This window comes from Rutidosis leptorrhynchoides, chromosome 5 (genome assembly GCF_046630445.1).
Source record: "Rutidosis leptorrhynchoides isolate AG116_Rl617_1_P2 chromosome 5, CSIRO_AGI_Rlap_v1, whole genome shotgun sequence".
In the NCBI taxonomy this organism is placed as follows: Eukaryota; Viridiplantae; Streptophyta; class Magnoliopsida; order Asterales; family Asteraceae; genus Rutidosis; species Rutidosis leptorrhynchoides.
This window is the reverse complement of record NC_092337.1, coordinates 352,650,485-352,673,597: the sequence shown is the minus strand read 5'-3', so window position 1 is coordinate 352,673,597 and position 23,113 is coordinate 352,650,485. Positions and strand designations below refer to the sequence as shown.

At 31.5% G+C, this 23,113-nt stretch overlaps 1 non-coding gene across 1 annotated transcript; it reads left to right on the top strand.

The window, feature by feature from the left end:
• The first annotated feature begins 828 nt into the window (after positions 1-828).
• Positions 829-935, top strand: LOC139851029 (small nucleolar RNA R71). The gene has a single exon (XR_011760393.1). It is a non-coding gene; the product is annotated as a small nucleolar RNA R71 (small nucleolar RNA).
• Positions 936-23,113: the final 22,178 nt, after the last annotated feature.

Sequence of the window (23,113 nt, the reverse complement as noted above, 5' to 3'; positions counted from 1 at the left end):
AATACCACTTCTTGTGGTAATGGCTTTAACTGTTTCATTTCGGGGGTTAGCATTTGTGTCGCTAGGTAGACTACCCAGTTTTCTTTCACCAATTAACCTCGCTAGGTTACTTACTTCTTGTTCCAGATTTTGAATAGAAGCTTGTTGATTTTTAAATTCTTGAGCATTTTGTTCATTCGTTTGTTTCTGAGATGTGAAAAACTACGTTTGAGATTCAACTAGCTTCGACATCATATCTTCTAAATTTGCCTTTTTATCATTGGTTTGTGGTGGTTTATATGGAAAAATAGGTCTTTGCTGGTTGTAAGTATTATTAGATACTTATTGATTGCTAGGTCCTTGTTGGTTGTTGTTTGGAACATTTCAGTTATAATTATGATTTTGATTGTAGTTTGGTCTTGGCGGTTGATAATTATTCTGATTATTATTTCCAGGCCTTTGGTTCATGTATGAAACACTCTCTCTTTGTTCCATTGTTTGTTCAATACTGAGACAATCTTTTGTCAAATGTGGTCCTCCACACTGCTCACAACTAATTCGTATTGTGTGAATATCTTTAGTCAACTTTTCCATTCGTCTCTCGAAAGCATCTAACTTTGCGGAAATGGAATCAAAGTCATGGCTAGAATCGGCTCTAGCCGCTTTAGATGAACGAAAAATATCTTTTTCTTGATGCCACTCATGTGAGTGGGAGGCTGTGTTATCAATAATTTTGTGAGCTTCAGTTGCGGTTTCTTCATAATGGAACCACCAGCTGCTGTGTCGATGTCTTTTCGTGTAGCAACGTCGCATCCTTAGTAGAATATTTGCACTATTTGATAAGTGTCTAAACCGTGTTGAGGACATCCTTTTAACAAATTTCTGAATCTTGTCCACGCCTCATATAATGTTTCATTTGGCTTTTGCGGAAACGTAACAATTTCTCCTTGAAGTCTCATGGCTTTAGATGCCGGAAAGAATCTTTTAAAAATTTCTCAACTAAAACATCCCATGTGTCAATCGCCCCTTCAGGTAATGATTCTAACCAATCTTTGGCTTTTCCCTTTAAAGCCCAGGGAAACAACATGGGATAGATCTGTTCATCCTCAACTTTTCTGATTTTAAATAGAGTACAGATCCTATTGAAGGTACGAAGATGTTCATTTGGATCTTCTTTTGGCATACTACTAAATTGGCGTTGATTAGTTACCATGTGTAGGATTTGTCATTTGATTTCATAATCTGGCGCATTAATTGAAATGTCCCGTTCATATCGATTATAAATGTTTCATATTAATTGGTTTCGTTGAGAGGGTTTGACCTCTATATGAGACGTTTTTCAAAGACTGCATTCGATTTTTAAAACAAACCATAACCTTTACTTTATCGATAAAGGTTTAAAAGACATAGCGTAGATTACCAAATAATGGTAATCTAAAGTACAACGTTTACATACGACCATTACATAATGGGTTACGATAATATATTACAACAATTTATTTTCCGAATGAAGTTTTTCTTTAAACATTATCATACAAGCATGCTGACTCCAAATCTTGTCCTTAATTTAGCATGCAACAGCGGAAGCTCTTAATAATCACCTGAGAATAAACATGCTTAAAACGTCAATAAAAATGTTGGTGAGTTATAGGTTTAGCCTATATGTATATCAATTTGTAATAATAGACCACAAGATTTCACTTTTCATAAACATCCATCTCATATCAGGCATTTCGCAAACTGCTTAGAGATAAAAAAAATCATTCATATGGTGAACACCTGGTAACCAACCTTAACAAGATGCATATAGAATATCCCCATTATTCCGGGACTCCCTTCGGACATGATAAATTCGAAGTACTAAAGCATCTGGTACTTTGGATGGGGCTTGTTGGGCCCAATAGATCTATCTTTAGGATTCACGTCAATTAGGATGTCTGTTCCCTAATTCTTAGATTACCAGACTAAAAAGGGGCATATTCGGTTTAATAATTCAACCATAGAATATAGTTTCACGTACTTGTGTCTATTTTGTAAAACATTTATAAAATTGCATGTATTCTCATCCCAAAAATATTATATTTTAAAAGTGGGACTATAACTCACTTTCACAGATTTTTTACTTCGTCGGAAATAAGACTTGGCCACGGGTAGATTCACGAACCTATAACAAATATATACATATATATTAAAGTATGATCGAAATATATTAACAACATTTTTTTTTATTACGTTTTAACGATTTAAATTTGTTAAGTTAACAGTCCAACGTTTGTAGTCCACAATTAGTTGTCCACAGTTAGTAGTACAGAAATAAATCAATATATATATTATCTCGAATCAATCCACAACCCAGTGTATTCAAGTCTCAGACTCGATCACAACTCAAAGTATATATATTATTTTGGAATCAACCTCAACCCTGTATAGCTAACTCGAGCATTACCGCATATGGAGTGTCTATGGTTATTTTCAAATAATATATATATATATATATATATATATATATATATATATATATATATATATGACGTCGATATGATATGTCAAAACATTGTATACGTGTCTATGGTCTATCAAGATTACATAATATATGTTAGATTACATGTATAATACAATATAAGTTAGTTAAGTTATGGTTAGTATAGATTTGTTATAAAATTTTCGTAGCTAAACTAGTAAATCTAACCAATTTTATTTTACCCATAATTTCTTCGTTATAAATCCGTTTTGAGTGAATCAAGTTGCTATGGTTTCATAATGAACTGAAATTTATGAAAGTAAATAGAAAAAGTATAAGTTTATAGTCATAAATACAGGTTACAAGTCATTTTTGAAAAAGGTAGTCATTTCCGTCGAAACAACGACATCTTGATGACCATTTTGAAAAACATACTTTCACTTTGAGTTTAACCATGATTTTTGGATATAGTATCATGTTAATATGAAATATCATTTTTCCTGAAAACAAACTTTGAATTCAAAGATTAAGATAGTTTTTATTTTTCCAACCCAAAACAGCCCCACGATTTTACTACAACGGCGTATGTCCGGTTTTACGGTGTTCTTCGTGTTTCCAGGTTGTAAATCATTAAGTTAGCATATCATATAGATATAGAACATGTGTTTAATTGATTTTAAAAGTTAAGTTAAAAGGATTAACTTTTTTTGCGAACAAGTTTAGAATTCACTAAACTATGTTCTAGTGATTACGAGTTATATTCTTCGAATAAGATAGTTTTATAAATATGAATCGAATGATGTTATGAACATCATCACTACCTAAAGTATAGTAGATAAACCTATTGAAAATGACAAGAAATGATCTAGAGCTTCAAAGGATCTTGGATGGCTTGAAAGTTCTTGAAGTAGAATCATGACACAAAAACAAGTTCAAGTAAGATTTCTACTTGAATTAAGATAGTTATAGTTATAGAAATTGATTCAAAGTTTGAATATGAATATTACCTTGAATAAGAAAGATAATCTACTGTAAATAACAAAGGTTTCTTGATTTGATGATTACTTGGAATGGATTTGAAAGCTTGGAAGTAAACTAGTAAACTTGAAAGTGTTATTGAAGTGTTCTTGAGTAGTTGTTTTGTAGGTTGATCAAAGGTTGGATTTATGAGCTATATTGACGTAGATTTTGATGAAAATGATGAATAACACTTAGAACATCATCATGGAACAAGAGAGAGATCAAATGGATGAAAGAATATTGAAAAATACAAGTGTATGTGATGGTTAAATAAAACGTGAACTAGCATGTCATTATGTGCTCCATTTAGTTTGTAATTTTGTTAGATATTTCATGCTAGTTGCTAAATGGTTGGTTCCACATGTTTGTTGACTAAATGAAGGCTGCTAAGAGCTGATCATTTAAATGTATATACCAATAGTATATACATATAGGAGCTGTGTATTGTACGAGTACGAATACGGATTGAATACCAGTAAATAGTGTTTACTGTAGTAAATAGTGTTTTACTGTAACAAATAGTATTTTACTGTAGCAAATAGTATTTTGCTGTAGGCAAATAGTATTTTACTGTAGTAAATAGTGTTTTACTGTAGCAAAGCGAATATTTATTGTAGCAAATAGTGTTTTACTGCAGCAAATAGTATTTTACTGTACATCTTTGATTTAATTGTATTTCTTCTTATATATATATATATATATATATATATATATATATATATATATATATATATATATATATATATATATATATATATATATAAACTTACATCATAAAATAAATAAAATGATTATATAATTATCACAAGTTATGATGTTCGTGAATCATCAGGCAAATGGGGTGGTCAATTGTCTACATAAACTCATTTCAATTAATCAAGTCTTAACAAGTTTGATTGCTTAACATGTTGGAAACATTTATTCATGTAAATATTAATCTCATATAATATATAATCATGGAAAAGTTCGGTTCAATATTAATCTCATATAATATATAATAAAAATGCCCAAGTCCGGGTTTGAACCCGCGACATCCCGCTAACCTGATAACAACCTTAACAATTTCGTTGTCCTTGCTTTCTCTGTAATTATACCCCGTAATAATATACTTAATCTATATCGTAACCTCATCATCATTATTGTTATAACCATATACATATAATCATGATTGTTATTATCATTTTTATGTATCATTCATATTCATGGCATCATCATCGTGCATGTATCCTTAATATCTTTTTCATAACGTTCGTATATTGTCATGAACACCATGCATTCATCGTCACCCTACCATAACTACATCATTAACATATTCTAAATATCATCATCTAATCGATATACCATTATAACCATCGTCATTATCAAGCACGTTTACCACCATCATTCTTTTAATCATCTATTATGATCATAATCATCACCTAATCATCATAATAATCATCAAGATAATCATTCATCATAGTTTTAGTTTTTGTTAATCGCCAATTTCATCATCATCAATACTATTTCACGCTTACAATCATCATCCATATACTCTATCGGTTTCTATTTTCTATCTATATCCTATCGGCCCAACAACGTACACATGAACATAGCCCAAACTACCAATACAAAGTTCTCGGTCCATTTTATTACAACAATGTTCACGGCCCATTTTACTAAACAAGTCACAGCCCAACATTAACCTGTATGTTCTCTATTCAGACTAGTTCCAAGATATATAATTTGATAAAATATAAGAAAATGTACGTGGGACTTTTTGGATCCAAGAAAAGTTGTCCCAACTGTCCCTATCCTAGCTTTCTCATCATCATTTACTTTTATAATTGGATGTATATGTTTGATAAGCTCGTCCCATAACAGAAACAGTCGCTATCGGCCTAATCATCTTTACAACTCATCTTAACATCAGACATCATTATCATAACTATACCGTTTCATCATATACATCTTATTTTAATAGAAGAAACAGAAAAACGCTGCAATCACGTCGTTATAATGACTGTAACAGAAAAATCAAAGCATAGTAGTTTCTTGAACAGGAACAGAAGTTAACGAGTGAAAAATGATGATTTTGATTGTAATGGTGTTGGTAGTTTCCTAATCCAAAACAGAAATATAAATAGATTTAGTTGCAGCAGCTCAGTTGGGTTTCGTTTGATTGCAAGTTGAACACGAACAAGTAGAATGATAGTATAGTAGGAGTAGGAAATCGAAAGAGGTGGTGTTGGTGCTATGGTTTAAAGATAGTGGGGTGGTTTGGTTTTATCTCGACAGCAAAAAAATATAGCAGCAGTAGCTGCACTTGTTGCAGCTAAGATATCAACAAAAATACACACACTAGCTGTGTCTAAGATTCGAGCAGTAGCATAGACGTTTTCGGGTGTTGGTTTTTTTTAAATGGGTTCATCAAGAAGGATAGGAGAGAGAGAGAGATGTGGTGAGGGTTCCCGGTCATAAACATAAACGAAACAGTAAGTGGGTTTAGGGTGTCGGTTTCGATTGGTGGTGATTTACGAAGAGAGAGAATTGATGAGATGGATGGTTTCGATGAGTTTTGTTTTTGGTTTTGTGTTGGTTCGAACAGTGGTGATGATAGATGGTGGTGTTGATTAAACAAGGAACGAAGTTAGTAATTAAGTGTATATATGTGTGGTGTGTGATCGAACAGGAAAATAACATATGGTATAACAACTGCTGTAGCTATAATAACAACGAAGAAGAAGATAAATACTTACGATTATAACTAGGGGTGGTGAATGGTGATGGTATAGTCGACTAGGAATTAGCCAAAGATGGTGTTTTGCAGTTGTTCGCGATGATCCTTGTAGTTAAAACCGAAAATGAATGGAAACAAAAAAATGGAAATGGTATAATGTCGAGCAAGGTTGGTGATGGCTTGTATGCTTAGCCTATCTCTGTAAATATAACATCTATATATATATATATATATATATATATATATATATATATATATATATATATATATATATATATATATTATAAAACTAATCAAGTAATTAATAATAATATTAATATAATAATAATTATTAATAAATAATTTAATAACATCATGTGGTGAATGAGATGTCACAGACTGTACAGCATCCTCAATTTGATTTTATGTGCCGACGGTTTAAATAAGAATGGTATTTCGTACCCCGTTTTTAATTAGTGTCGAATAAAAGTTCTCAGAAAAATTCTAAATTTTTAAATTAATCATATTTATTTATTTCGATCATTATGGTATAAAATTCGATCATTAATTTATTATATAAAAATTACATCAACTGTCCCTCTCGATTCTGGGTAAAATATAAAAAGTGTTAAAACTTAACAAATAGTTCCTAAATACATTTTTAATAAGCCTAAAATTTATAGAACTCATTTTCGTATCACAGTTTATTTTAAAATTACATAATTTTGAATTTAACTTGTTTAATATCAATCGGAACATTAAACGAGTATTACAATCATTTAATATTTATTTTTAATATACTTTATTTATATATAGAGATATATTTTAAATAATAATTATTATAATATCCTATGTTTATTTTATTAATTTTTAATAACAACGACATATAATATTTCAAATTATATTTCAAAGTATTATTTATATATACATACACACATATTTATTTACAATTAATTGTTCGTGAATCGTCGAGAACGGTCGAAAGTCAAATGCATATATGAAATAGTTCAAAATTTTAAGACTCAGTTTAATAGACTTTGCTTAGCTTGTTGAAACTATATAAAGATTAAGTTTAAATTTGGTCAAAAATTTCCGGGTCGTCACACCCAACAGCTTCGTAACAATCTAAAAACCTTATTTCTCACCCCAACTACTAAATCCGTCACTTGTGGGAATGTTTTATGTAGAAGTTGCAATCCTATGTTCTTTTTCTCAATTTGGTGAGAAGCGAACATCACAATCCCGTAAACATAACATGCTTCTTTAAGTTGCATGTTTGATGCTTTTTCTAAAGAACGAAGTCCTATGTTGGGATATGTGGAGTCAAAATAGTTTCTCAACCCGTAGCGGAAAATTGCATTAGGGTTTCCTGCACACAAAGCCTTAAAGAAAACACGACGTAACTTAAGGTCTCCCCAATGTGATATACTCCATCTATTGAAGGAAAGCCTTTTATAAACTAAGGCATGCCTGGAACGTCTTTCAAATGTTCTACAGACTAATCTTGCCATAAAGAATTGAGCCGGGGACTCTGACCAACTATAGACAAGATTTTATCAATCATATCCCCTGGTAGGTCTTCCAAAATATTCGGTTGTCTATTCTTAAAGTCCATTTAGTGTTTTTATACTATAAAATAGATGAAGATTAGATTCGTAAAAAATAATTAACAAACAATACAAGCAATTTTTACATATAACATAAAAGTACAAGCACACTACAATACATATATTACACAACATGATTACAACTCTTTTTCCAACTCGCTTGTTTCTTCCTCCTCGGACTTGGTTTGTTTTGCTAATTTCCTAGGGATACATGGTGCTCCTCTAATACGAGTCTTCGTTTTCACAAATGGTCTAGAAAAACCTGGTGGTTTAGATGTTCCTGGGTTATAGTTAAAATTTAAGAAATACGGGTGTTTACGATATATATACCATCGGGATACTTCATGTTAACATAGAGTTCATCGGTTTTGGACTCGAGTTTTTCTATTTTGATAGCTTTTCCCTTATTATTTTTTTTGCCTTATTAAATTGAGCTGGGGTAATTTCTATAACATCATCGAAATCCTCGTTGGGATGCAATTCATCAGAAAATTGGTAATTTTCCCAATATTTTACTTCCTCGACGGAAACACCGTTGACCATTTTTAACTTTGGTCCATTAGTTGAGGATTTTTTTTATTTATCTGTTTTTCTGTGGTTCTTAATATTTCCTCCTCCGGAACCTCTTCTTCCGGTTCCTCTTCTTCCGGTTCCTCTTCTTCCGGTTCTTCTTCTTCTTCCGGATTTTGTGAATCTTCCCACAATTCATTCGACTCTTCATTATTATTAGGTGAGTCGATAGGATTTGTACTAGAAGTAGACATCTATCATACAATATCAAGAACATTAAGAGATTAATATATCACATAATATTTACATGTAAAAATATATAGTTTCTAATAAAAGTGTTTAAGCAATCGTTTTTCAAGTAAACACGGTCGAAGTCCAGACTCACTAATGCATCCTAACAAACTCGGTTAGACACACTAATGCAAATTTCTGGTTCTCTAAGACCAACGTTCAGATACCAACTGAAATATCCCATGCATATAAATTATAAACGTTTCATATTTATTGGTTTCGTTGCGAGATTTTGACCTCTATATGAGACGTTTTTCAAAGACTGCATTCGATTTTTAAAACAAACCATAACCTTTACTTTATCGATAAAGGTTTAAAAGACATAGCTTAGATTACCAAATAATGGTAATCTAAAGTACAACGTTTACATACGACCATTACATAATGTGTTACGATAATATATTACAACAATTTATTTTCCGAATGCAGTTTTTCTTTAAACATTATCATACAAGCATGCTGACTCCAAATCTTGTCCTTAATTTAGCATGCAATAGTGGAAGCTCTTAATAATCACCTGAGAATAAACATGGTTAAAACGTCAATAAAAATATTGGTGAGTTATAGGTTTAGCCTATATGTATATCAATTTGTAATAATAGACCACAAGATTTCACTTTTCATAAACATCCATCTCATATCAGGCATTTCGCAAACTGCATAGAGATAAAAAAAATCATTCATATGGTGAACACCTGGTAACCGACCTTTACAAGATGCATATAGAATATCCCCATCATTCCGGGACTCCCTTTGGACATGATAAATTCGAAGTACTAAAGCATCCGGTACTTTGGATGGGGCTTGTTGGGCCCAATAAATCTATCTTTAGGATTCGCGTCAATTAGGGTGTCTGTTCCCTAATTCTTAGATTACCAGACTAAAAGGGGGCATATTCGGTTTAATAATTCAACCATAGAATGTAGTTTCACGTACTTGTGTCTATTTTGTAAAACATTTATAAAACTGCATGTATTCTCATCCAAAAAATATTATATTTTAAAAGTGGGACTATAACTCACTTTCACAGATTTTTACTTCGTCGGAAATAAGACTTGGCCACGGGTCGATTCACGAACCTATAACAAATATATACGTATATATTAAAGTATGATCGAAATATATTAACAACATTTTTTTATTATGTTTTAACTATTTAAATTTGTTAAGTTAACAGTCCAACGTTAGTAGTCCACAATTAGTTGTCTACAGTTAGTAGTACATAAATAAATCAATATATATATTATCTCGAATCAATCCACGACCCAGTGTATACAAGTCTCAGACTCGATCACAACTTAAAGTATATATATTATTTTGGAATCAACCTCAACCCTGTATAGCTTACTCGAGCATTACCGCATATAGAGTGTCTATGGTTATTCCAAATAATATATATAGATGACGTCGATATGATATGTCAAAACATTTTATACGTGTCTATGGTCTATCAAGATTACATAATATATGTTAGATTACATGTATAATACAATATAAGTTAGTTAAGTTATGGTTAGTATAGATTTGTTATAAAATTTTCGTAGCTAAACTAGTAAATCTAACCAATTTTGTTTTACCCATAATTTCTTCATTATAAATCCGTTTTGAGTGAATCAAGTTGCTATGGTTTCATAATGGACTGAAAGTATAAGTTTATAGTCAGAAATATAGGTTACAAGTTATTTTTGAAATAGGTAGTCATTTCCGTCGAAAGAACAACATCTTGATGACCATTTTGAAAAACATACTTCCACTTTGAGTTTAACCATGATTTTTGTATATAGTATCATGTTAATATGAAATCATTTTTCCAGAAAACAAACTTCAAATTCAAATATTAAGATAGTTTTTATTTTTCCAACCCAAAACAGCCCCCGGTTTTACTACAACGGCGTATGTCCGGTTTTACAGTGTTGTTCGTGTTTCCAGGTTGTAAATCATTAAGTTAGCATATCATATAGATATAGAACATGTGTTTAGTTGATTTTAAAAGTTAATTTAGAAGGATTAACTTTGTTTGCGAACAAGTTTAGAATTCACTAAACTATGTTCTAGTGATTACGAATTATATTCTTCGAATAAGATAGTTTTATAAATATGAATCGAATGATGTTATGAACATCATCACTACTTCAAGTATAGTAGGTAAACCTATTGGAAATGACAAGAAATGATCTAGAGCTTCAAAGGATCTTGGATGGCTTGAAAGTTCTTGAAGTAGAATCATGACACAAAAACAAGTTCAAGTAAGATTTCTACTTGAATTAAGATAGTTATAGTTATAGAAATCGAATCAAAGTTTGAATATAAATATTACCTTGAATAAGAAAGATAACCTACTATAAATAACAAAGGTTTCTTGATCTTAGATGATTACTTGGAATGGATTTGAAAGTCTGGAAGTAAACTAGTAAACTTGAAAGTGTTTTTGAAGTGTTCTTGAGTAGTCGTTTTGTAGGTTGATCAAAGGTTGGATTTATGAGCTAGATTGAAGTAGATTTTGATGAAAATGATGAAGAATACTTAGAACATCATCATGAAATAAGAGAGAGATCAAATGGATGAAATAAAGTTGAAAAATGCAAGTGTATGTGATGGGTAAAAAAACGTGAACTAGCATGTCATTATATGCTCCATTTAGTCTGTAATTTTGTTAGATATTTCATGCTAGTTGCCAAATGGTTGGTTTCACATGTTTGTTGACTAAATGAGGGCTACTAAGAGCTGATCATTAAAGTGTATATACCAATAGTATATACATATAGGAGTTGTATATTGTACGAGTACAAATACGATTGAATACGCGTAAATAGTGTTCACTGTAGTAAATAGCGTTTACTGTAGCAATTAGTATTTTACTGTAGCAAATAGATTTTTGCTGTAGGCAAATAGTATTTTACGGTAGCAAATAGTGTTTTACTGTAGCAAAGCAAAAATTTACTGCAGCAAATAGTGTTTTACTGTAGCAAATAGTATTTTACTGTACATCTTTGATTTAATTGTATTTCTTCTTATATATATATATATATATATATATATATATATATATATATATATATATATATATATATATATATATATATAAACTTACATCATAAAGTAAATAAAAGGATTATATAATTATCACAAGTTATGACGTTCGTGAATCATCAGGCAAATGAGGTGGTCAATTGTCTACATAAACTCATTTCAATTAATCAAATCTTAACAAGTTTGATTGCTTAACATGTTGGAAACATTTATTCATGTAAATATTAATCTCATATAATATATAATCATGGAAAAGTTCAGGTCACTACATTAATGTCTGGTTGAGTAATGGCATGACCTTGGCCAGTGCGTGTGGCTCTCATTCGATCCTCCATACTTAGAGGTTCCTGATTTTCCATGATTGAATTTGTTGAATCTGAATCACTAGAGGATTCTGATTTAATGGTTTCTTCCTCGATAATCTCTGGTTGAATAATGTGTGATTTAGGAGCAATAATTAGTGGTTCAGGATCTCTGAATTGTTCTTGAATATCCTCCGGGTTCTCAATTGTGAGGTCGGGTTCAAAAAATGGATTATCGAAAATTTGAATTGGAGTACTCGTTCGACTAGATTATGATTCTAAATAAAAATCAACGGCGACAATATTGGCTAGATGTCTTGATCGAGTTGCAGGTGGTGAATGTATGAAAGGTGGTGAACTTTTTGCTCGGTGCATTCACAGCATATCCTATTAGTTATAAAGATAAAAATTATTAAAGTTATCAAATTAATAGACTTTTCTGATTTTGCCACGTTTCGAATAGCCAATAGATGCAGCAGGTAGCCAGGACCCTTTAAATCGGAAATCCACATCTCGCCACTAACAAATCCAACTATTACTACGAACCAGAAAATTTTGGATGTCTATCAATTTAACCGCTTAAAATAATTTTTTGTCGAGATTTAAAGAAGATAAAAAGTCTATGTCCTAAAAACTAGAGCGTAGAAATGAGAAAGAAAAAGTGCGTCTAAAAATAAGAAGTCGAAAAACAAAAAGTCGAAAAATAATAATAAGAAAGTAAAGCGTCGAAACTTAAAAGTCTAAAACCTAAAAATTAAAACTTGCGTCTAAAGGTATTAAAGCTTAAAAGGGATTCTAAATGGAAAACGGCAATTACTTAATTAGGCACTAAAATTTATTTAAAACTAAAGTGATAAGCGACGTCGTAAAATTCTAAAGCATCTAAATCTTAATCTAAAGAAAAAGCACTTAAGGGATTTTACGGCAAAGCCTAAAAATCTAGAAATACAAAATAACTACGGCAAAAACTAAGTTTAAAACTAATTATGAACGACAAATTATAAAATTTACGAATTAAACGATAAGAAAAAATACAGAAAGAAACTAAGTTGATAAAAATATAATTTTATAAAAATATTATTTTTATATCATTATTTATAATAGTATTAGTTTTATATAAAATAAAACTAAATAAACTTAAATTACAAACTAACTTAAATTAAAACTAAAATAAATTAATAAATTAATTACACCCTAACTTAATTAATAATAACTTAAAAAAACCCTAACAGCGTAATAAATGAGGTCCGAGGTTTGTGGTCTGCCAGCTTCACTCATGCGACCGCATGAGAATCAGCCTACAGGGGTCATGCGATCGCATGGCCATGTAGGTTCAGAATAAATTGCAGTTTCAAAAATGCAGGTTCAGTTTTTATTATTATTATTATTATTATTATTATTATTATTATTATTATTATTATTATTATTATTATTATTATTATTATTTTATTTTATTTATAATCTTTACAAAATAAATATAAGTAATATTTAGAATTATATTTTTAAGAACTTAATAAAAATACTTTTATACTTTATATAAAATATATTTTCTTTTTACTTAAACACTTAAATAAATAGATATATAAATTTTTTTTATATTTTTGTATTTTTATGTTTAAAACTTATTATATTTTTACAAAAACAGATTAAAACTAATATTTTTTTATAGCGTTTTGTTTCGGCGTTGTCTCCGGCAGCGGCGCCAAAAATACTTGATGTGTGCAGAGGTGTATATGAAATACTATTATTTTTATTACGAAATACTATTAAATACGATACAATTTACACAAGTTATTTATTTATTTATAGAATGGATATACCTAAACCTTGCTACAACACTTATAGGCAGTGTACCTAATCGTAGAGTAGTGTAGTTTTTAGTAAGTCCGGTTTATTCCACAGGGAGCTAGCTGAGTTTAACGCTATATTTTTCACAACTATATTTGTATAAATATATATATAAGTAGTATTATTATTATTATAAAAAGGGGGTTTTACCGTTTAATGACCGGTTTGTCGATTTTAAGTCCTAATGCAAAATAATAACTTAATTTAAAGCGTAAAGTAAATGACGATAAATAAAAGTGCGATAATTAAAAGTGCGATAATTTAAAGTACGATAAATAAAATGGCAGTAAATAAAAGTACGATGAGATAAAAAAATAAAGGAATTATGCTTATTTAAACTTCCGTAATCATGATGTTTGACGTGTTGATTTTAATTTATTACCATGGGTTAATTGTCCTTTGTCCTGGATTATTCGATATGTTCATCTGGTTTTTTCCATAATAGTCCATCGGTCATAATTATAAAGTGCGAGGATCTTCATCAAATTAACCTTATACCCGAAGTCAAATATTCCAACTAATTAGGGATTTAAACCGTAATAAGGTCTTAATACATTGTTAATGATTACACCAGGTTATCGACTGCGTGCAATCCAAGGTTTTAATACTTTATTAAGAATTACACCAATTACCCTTGAATGTAATCCACCCCTGTTTTAATGAGTCCATTAACTATTAATCCATCCCCGTGTCCGGTCAAATGAATAATTATTAGTATTTATAAATATTCCGCCCACCGTACCCAGTCAAGCGTATGTGGTTATATATAAATACGCCAAATTATAAATCTTTATATTAAATCAACGAGATATCATTTAATTGATATAAAGCCCATTAATAGCCCATAGTCCAATTTCCACAAGTGTCGGTCTTTTGTCCAAACCCCAATTATGGTCCAAAGCCCAATAACCCCGTCTTTAATATTTAGTCCAACATCACGATAACTTCGGCTTAAATAAGAATAATAATAACTTAGCTACAAGACATTAATTTAAAAAGGTTGGACATAACTTACAATGAGTATTTATCGCGTAGTGTTACACAGACAGAATTTTGACTTACAAAACCTTAAAACATTCGGTATAATAACCTTATTATTATTATTAACTTAATATTAAAATTATAATTATAAAATATATATTTCTTTACAGAAGGAAGAAAGAAAGAAAAGGTGTTTATAATTCGTCGAATTCGTTGGCTATTTATAGGAGAATTTGGGTCCTGGTGTGCTCTACAATTGCGATAGATTTATTCCTCACAGCTCCGCAGTCGCGGAGCTTTAGTTTCCAGCTCAACACACAATTCCAAAACGTGGGATGTTGAATATTTTATAATATAATATATTTATAATTAATTATATATATATTATATTCTTGTGCATAGTTGACTAGTATTTTTAGCTCCGTTGAGTCGTACGTTGATAGTTGGTTCAGGTCTCGGTTCCGGATTTTCGAACGTCCTTTCGTATAATTTAATATCTTGTACTTTGCGTTTTGTGGCTTGTACTCTTGTCAATATTTAGACGTTGATCATTAATAAATTGAACCACTTGGATTGTATCTTGTATATTTGAGTGTTTTGGGCATTTGCGTCTTCAAATCGTTGAATCTGTCTTTTGTCTGCACCTTTTATTATTTAAACGAATATCACTTGTAATTAGAACAATTGCAACTAAAAGCTTGTCTTTCTTGAAGGATAATGCTATGAAATATATGTTCGTTTTTAGCATTATCACCAATGTTGTGGCCGATGTGTTAAGTAGTAAAGAGAGGGCTGAACCTTGCAGGTTTAGAGCTTTGAATATGATGATTCGAACAAACCTCGCTAGGTAGATTCTTGAGGCACAACAAGAAGCCTTAAAGGAGGAGAATTTTGTAAACGAGAAAGTCAGAGGCATGCCTAAGAAGTTTGAGGTACGAGCAGATGGTACTAGATATTTTGCGGGACGTCTTTGGGTTCCGAAGTTTGGTGATCTGCGATAACTTGTTTTAGATAAGGCTCATAAGTCTAGGTCCTCTATTCATCCTGGTTCAGGAATGATGTATCATGATCTTAAGGAGCTGTATTGGGGGCCTAATTTGAAGGCTGATGTGGCTACTTATGTGGCTAAGTGTTTGACCTGTGCTAAGGTTAAAGCCGAACATCAAAAATCGTTTGGACTGTTGGTGCAACCTGAGATTCCCGAGTGGAAGTGGGAAGGTATTACAATGGATTTTATTACAAAGTTATCGAGAGTTGGGGGTGGCTATGATACCATTTGGGTGATTATAGATCGACTCACTAAGTCAGCTCACTTTTTGCCGATTAAGGAAACAGATTCGATGGAGAAGCTTACTCGTTTGTATTTGAAGGAGATTGTTTCTAGACATGGTGTCCCTATAACAATCATTTCAGACCAAGACAGTCGATTTATATTGAGGTTTTGGTGATCCTTACAGGAAGCCTTGGGAACTTAGTTGGATATGAGCACCGCTTATCACCCTCAGATGGATGGTCAGAGTGAAAGGACCATTCAAACTTTAGAAGACATGTAGCGAGCATTTGTTATTGATTTTGGTAATGGGTGGGATAGATATTTGCCACTAGCTGAATTTTCTTATAATAACAGCTATCATGCAAGTATTAAAGCCACTGTTTGAAGCTCTGTATGGTAGAAAGTGTAGGTCCCCTGTTTGTTGGAATGAGGTTGGGGATGCTTAACTTACAGGTCCAGAAATTATCCAGGAGACTATCGAGAAGATAGTACAGATTAAGGAAAGATTGAGAATCGCCAGAAGTGGGCAAAAGAGCTATGCCAATAAGAGGAGGAATGATATTGAATTTCAGGTCGGTGACCGTGTTATGTTGAAGGTATCACCTTGGAAGGGCGTGATACGTTTTGGTAAAAGGGGAAAGTTGAGTCCTCGTTTTGTTGGACAATTTGAGATTATTGAGAGAGTTGGACCCGTGGCTTATCGTTTGAAATTGCCACAAGAACTCAGTGCTGTTCATGACGTTTTTCATGTATCGAATCTAAAGAAGTGTTTGGCCGAGGCAGATGAAACTATTCCTCTGGAGGAACTTCACGTTGATAAGCAACTTCATTTTATTAAGGAACCTATTGAAATTATGGATCGAGAGGTTAAGACTCTTAAGCAGAGTAGAATTCCTATTATCCGAGTTAGATGGAATGCCAGACGCGGTCCTGAGTTCACTTGGGAGCGTGAAGATCAGATGAAGCAGAATTACCCGCATTTATTCCCAGATGCTGAGTCAACCCTGCACATGCTTAAATTTCGGGACGAAATTTCCGTAACGGGAAGGTACTGTAACGACCCTACTTTTTTCGTTATCTTTCATCGTTTATTATTTAACATCCGTTAATTGTTATTTGTGCCACATCATTTCTATGACCTATATTATTATTTTTGTAATAATATACTATTTATTATGTGCTAAATGAATATTTGTATTCATATTTTAAAATGTACGTTTATACGAATCGTGGATTTCTATCCGGCGAATCTTTTCGGTTTTCAAACCAACGGTCAGACTTTTTGGATTTTTAAATCCAAGTTATTTTAAATATGATATTTTAATGTCATATGATTATATATAGTGTTTATATATTTTATTCGACGCGTATTTATTATCTCTCCGAAAAATCAATCGCGTAGTAGCGTTTTCGCGTTTCGAGCTTCGATCGGGCGTTCGGGCTAAAATAAAATCACCATATAACAAATTTGGCCCACAAGTGGGGCCCACCCCACACCATTTGGCCGAACACCCCATGAGGAGGGGGTGTTAGGCTCATTTCCTCTCATTTTTTATTTTTACATTCATTTTAACACATTTCCTAAAACCTAAATTTCTCTCTAGCATTTTTCTCCTCTTCATCTTTCTTTTTCCTAGGCCGTCGCCCAACCTCACACCATCATCATCATCTTCATCAAAAATAATACTTGGATCAAGCAATCGTTTACATAATCAGATTCTACACAACGATCTCTACGCGTTCATACTCTTCGATTCTCGATTAGGGTATAAGCCCTAACCCTAACTTTTTGATTTTTACATAATTTTTCTGTTTTTATATGTTATTGTGATAGTATAGTGCTTGTATGTTGTTGGATTGTTGATTGTATGCATAGAATCACTCGTTAATTCATGATTTCGGTTTGATTGATTTTGGACAGCGGAGTATTTGATCATTTCTGTAACCTTAAATGATGTTTTTGTTAATTTAAAGTGTTTAGATGTGTTCCTCTCATTGAGACATTAATTTTAGACTCCAGATTCATGTTATTTCGATTCCCGGAACTTAAGTTATGATTAAAATGGTGTTTTCATGAAATCAAAACATAAAAACGAATGTGTTCAGATTTGGTCCGACTTTGTGACCAACTTTTGGAGTCTCTATGGTATACTAGTGTGTTAGGATTGATGATTGGACGAACATTCATGTTCGGGTCATCGAAATCCGAGCCACGGATCACCCGGTATGACTAAAACATGTTTTTGAACGGATTAAAGCTCCAAGTTGATTTATGGCTGTAGGTCACGACTTGGTGGCTGTTCTTGGGGTTTTTTTGAGCACACTAATGTGTCGGGTGGGTTGGTTAGGCGAAGATATATATAAGACTCGCCGAAAACTGATTCCCGGGGCTCAAGTTATGACCCGATGAACTTTTAATTAAAACTTATGGTTATTAAATAAGACTTATGATAAATAATGATTTTCATTATTAATAAATTACTTATGATATAAAAAGTAATTATTTCAATTTAAGATTTATGATATACATATTTATTATATCATTTATTAATTAATTATGATTTAATTAAACATTTAATTAAACTTATGATTAATAATACTTTTATTATTAATGAAAAATACTTATGGTAAGTATTAAACTTATATTATGAGATTATCATAATAAGACTTATAATAAAGATTAATTAGTTATTTAATTATTATAAGGCTTAGTTATTATTTAATTATAATTTAATTATTAAATACTTATAATTTAATGATTATAATTAGAAACTTATGATATGATTAATAATTCATTATTAATTAATAATACTTATGATATGATTTAAAATCTATTATTAATTAATAATACTTATGATATGATTTAAAATCTATTATTAATTAATAATACTTATATTATGATTAATATTTAATTAATTAATTAAATACTTATGTTATATTAATTATATCATTTAACTTATATTAACTTTAATAATTCATTTTAATTTAACTAAACTTATGTTATGACATAATTATATATATATATATATATATGACTTTAAATAACATTATAACTTATATTATTAATATAACTTATACTTTAAAATTCAATGTTGACTATGTTTGACCAAGGTTGACTTTTGAGTTGACTTTCGGTTGACTTTGACTTTCAGTTGACTTTTGTTGACTTTCTAATTAAGGAAACTTTCCTAACTTAAAAACTTTCTAAAAATAGAATCTTTCTAAAATAGAAACTTTCCTAAAATAGAAACTTTCTAAAAATAGAAATCTGCTAAAAATAGAAACTTTCTAAAAATAAAAAGTATGTGTCCTTACGCTATTCTGATCAAACCGAAGCATGTTGAGTGTTGTTCTATATTTACTTGCAACCAGTACAATAGCTATCATACTAAGACTTGATCTAAGTTAGTTATTTATATCGACTTGCTTTGTTTATAGGTCAGCGTTGTGATCATTCTTGATCACTTACTTCATTTGCTGTTCATATTTTTGTGTGGTTACTACTTTTTCTTTAAGGTGAGTTATAGTCCCGTTTTTCATACTTTTTAAAGTATATTTTTGGGATGTGATTACATGAATTTTATTTTATGTTTAGACACAAGTGGCAATTAAAGTTAAATTATTCATTATGAGTTGAACACAAATATTTCCTAGTCTGGTAACTGTAATCACTGGTTTCTACTAGTGAACGCGAATCCTATGGATAGATCTATCGGGTTTGACAACCCCATTTCGAGCTAGTCGCGCTAGCAATTTATAATTGGAATGTTTTGTACTTCGTATTTAGTTGAAGATACACTTGTTCGGTGTATATATATTGTGTTTGGCAAGGGTAAATAAAGGGTTAAGTGGTTACCAGGTGGCTCATTGATAATGGAATAATGTTTTATGTTTTCTAACATTTTAAATCTTGTGGTCTAAAGTTTATACGTTTATTTGAACCTATAATTTCTCAACATTTTTGTTGACAGTTTACTCGCATGTTTTCACAGGTACTTGAGTTTGTTTGATGCTTCCGCTGTGTTACAAGAGTCTGCATGCATTTGGACAGATTTTGTTAAACATTTATGAAACTTTGAACTTGCATTCTATTTTTGAATAATTTAAACTTGTGGGTATTGTTGACAATGTTTTATGTCAACTTTGGTTATTAATATGTTGGGTTGTTTAAACTACATATTTTGGTATGTTTCCTTTTTGGGAAACTTTTGAAATAAAAGAATGCAATGTCGTTTATTAAATTTATTTAAGTTCAATCAAGCTATGAGACCAAGTGACAGAGCCATTAAGTGTATTGACGGGGCCATCACATATTTTCTAAACTTTTAAAGAACAATGGAGATAAAAAACCGAGTAAAACGAGGGAGATATTGCATGAGGAATGTAGTGTAAATGAGCAATATCATTCACAATCTCAACTTAACAATTGACTTCCAAGACTTTGACCCAGTTTGACTTTCAATAAATTGTCTTCAAGTCATTTCAACAAATATCAACCAAAACTTCACAAACTACAATCTTCTCAATCAAACTCAAATACCAACAATCAAATTCAAGCTTAAAACTAAAATCTTTAAAATTCACCATCAAACACTGAATTCATTCTAAAAATTGCTTCTAGAAGGTTTCAAAATCATAAACATCAAAATAAGCATAACCTTAATCCAAATCATTCAAGTATCAATCTCTTTAATGCAACCCATTCTAGAAGTACCTCCACAAACACGAACCAAACTCAAATTTTTCCATCATCCATTTCCTTATTCAATTTTCCTAATAACAAGCTTTGAACATCAAAAATCATCCAAAGAGTTCTATTTATAAGTCAAACTAAGGGATCAATTCAGAACAATGTGTCTATTTAACCAAGCTCGTAAGAGTTCTCAAGAAAAATCATTCAAAAATATGGTAATAAGTCTTCGGTCCAATCCAGGATGCCAGCTACTGTTATCTAGCCTCCAACTGGTAAGTTGAACTAGCAACGTTGACGGCTGACCATTGATAGTAGCCGGCTTAACCAAGATTGTACCAAACTTTGAACATATTGTTCTTTAGTTCTGGCACTGACTAGCCATAGATAGCCACTGACTTCGAACGTTTAGATACAGAAATTAAATCGAATTACCATAGATAGTGTTCGAAACAATTTACTGGTTTAAAAGGTCATGGGCCATGGACCTCACCACTCAGGCCGTTGGCCCATACTCGTCAAGTTTTAAATCCGAATTACACTTTATCCCCTTTTATCCAAACTAACACCCTAAGGGCATTTAGCTACTCATAATCGCAGTAACATAGTAGATAAAAATAGATAAACATAGTATTTAATAAGAACATTAATAATGAAAAAAAGATTATACCATTAACGAATAATGAACAACGGTAATGTAAAGTGTAGAATTCTTCAATAACTTGAAAAAAAGTACAGTTGTTGATTTCAACATGGAAATTAACTTGGATAATTGAAATAACAATGCTTGAAAACAAATTTGATAATGTAAATAGACTAGAAACTGGACAGAATTTTGAGAGAATATAAACCTAACTAATAAACATATGACTTGCACACGAGAAACTGGAACCAAACATCTCTTTTTTTAGTAAAAATCCAGCAGCTGGCCAAGCTTTGTAGGCCGCCGGCCTTGTAAGGCGGTGGGGCTAAGGCCGCAATCTTGAACTATATGGCCGCCATATTCAATTATGGAAGTATTCCGTATCATAACTGTTGGCTCTATTAATCGAGTCAATGCCAAACGTCAATTTATTTGCGACTTGATTGTCGCTTAGAGCCTAAATTGAACTTTATGCAGATTTAAAACTCATGGAAATTTGATTCTACCATTTTCATGGCGTCTTACACTCTTTTCTTTCCTTAGCCTACTTATTGACCGGAGGTCCATTCGGAAGCAATCTCTTTATCCATAAAACATTGAGAGGAAGGTTTTTCTCTACTTTTGGGGTGTTTTACTTTGAGTAGAGAAATGACTTCTCTTTATTCTAGGATAGGGGAAGGATTGTCTATATCTTACATCTCTCATACCACACATTTGTGGGATTGGGTTTTGTTGTTGTTGTTGTTGTTGTTGTTGTTGCTGGTGTTGTTGTTGTTGTTGTTGTTGTTGTTGTTGTTGTTGTTGTTGTTGTTGTTGTTGTTGTTGTTGTTGTTGTTGTTGTTGTTGTTGTTATTGTTGTTGTTGTTGTTGTTATTGTTGTTGTTGTTGTTGTTGTTGTTGTTGTTGTTGTTGTTGTTGTTGTTGTTGTTGTTGTTGTTGTTGTTGTTGTTGTTGTTGTTGTTGTTGTTGTTGTTGTATTCCGTATCATAACTGATACGCTCAGCCGAAGGCTTGACCTTTGATGCCATGGTATTGAAGGATCCTTTCCTTTTTTACTGAGATGCGTTAATATTTTCCTTAAATAACCAGACGGCTTTGACTTATTGGCTGTCATCCTGAGATACTTCTAGAATTTTCTTCGTTAAGCTGAATATTTTCCTTATTTAATATGGCAGCCGTACTGGTGATCTTGGTCGTCGTATTGAGTTTTGCGCGAGAACTATTCTTTTGAAGCTTTTGACTTTCATTTACCTTCAGTGAGGCTGCCAGCTTGGGAAATAAGGCCACCGTCCTGAGCAGTTTCTCAGGTATTTTTTGGCTTCTTCATTTTATTGCATTCTAGACTGGTTTTCTTCCTAATTGTACATGTAAACATCACAAATAACTTTTTCACATGGTTAGTAGCCTTTGCTCTTTTTCCACCCACTAAGCAAAGGAATAAGTCATTTTTGTGTGAATTTAAGGAAGATATCACCACAAAAAGGGTATGAATATATGTATAATTTTGATGCTATTAGCAGCCCATATAATCTAGGCATGTGGAGTGGGCAACTAGTGTATTTTGGCCCATGTGGCCTGATTTCTGCTGATTTGAGATTGTGTTCGAGATCGTAACTTAGTTTTCATTGTTTTCGCTCTAGATTTATCATTTTAAGTTCATTTTTATCGATTCTTCTTGCATAGTCTTCATAAACATTTGATCTAAAAATAAAGTAAAAATGCCTAATTCTCCGATAAAGTGAAATAATTGATTATTTTAGGGCTAAATATTGATGGTAAAAAC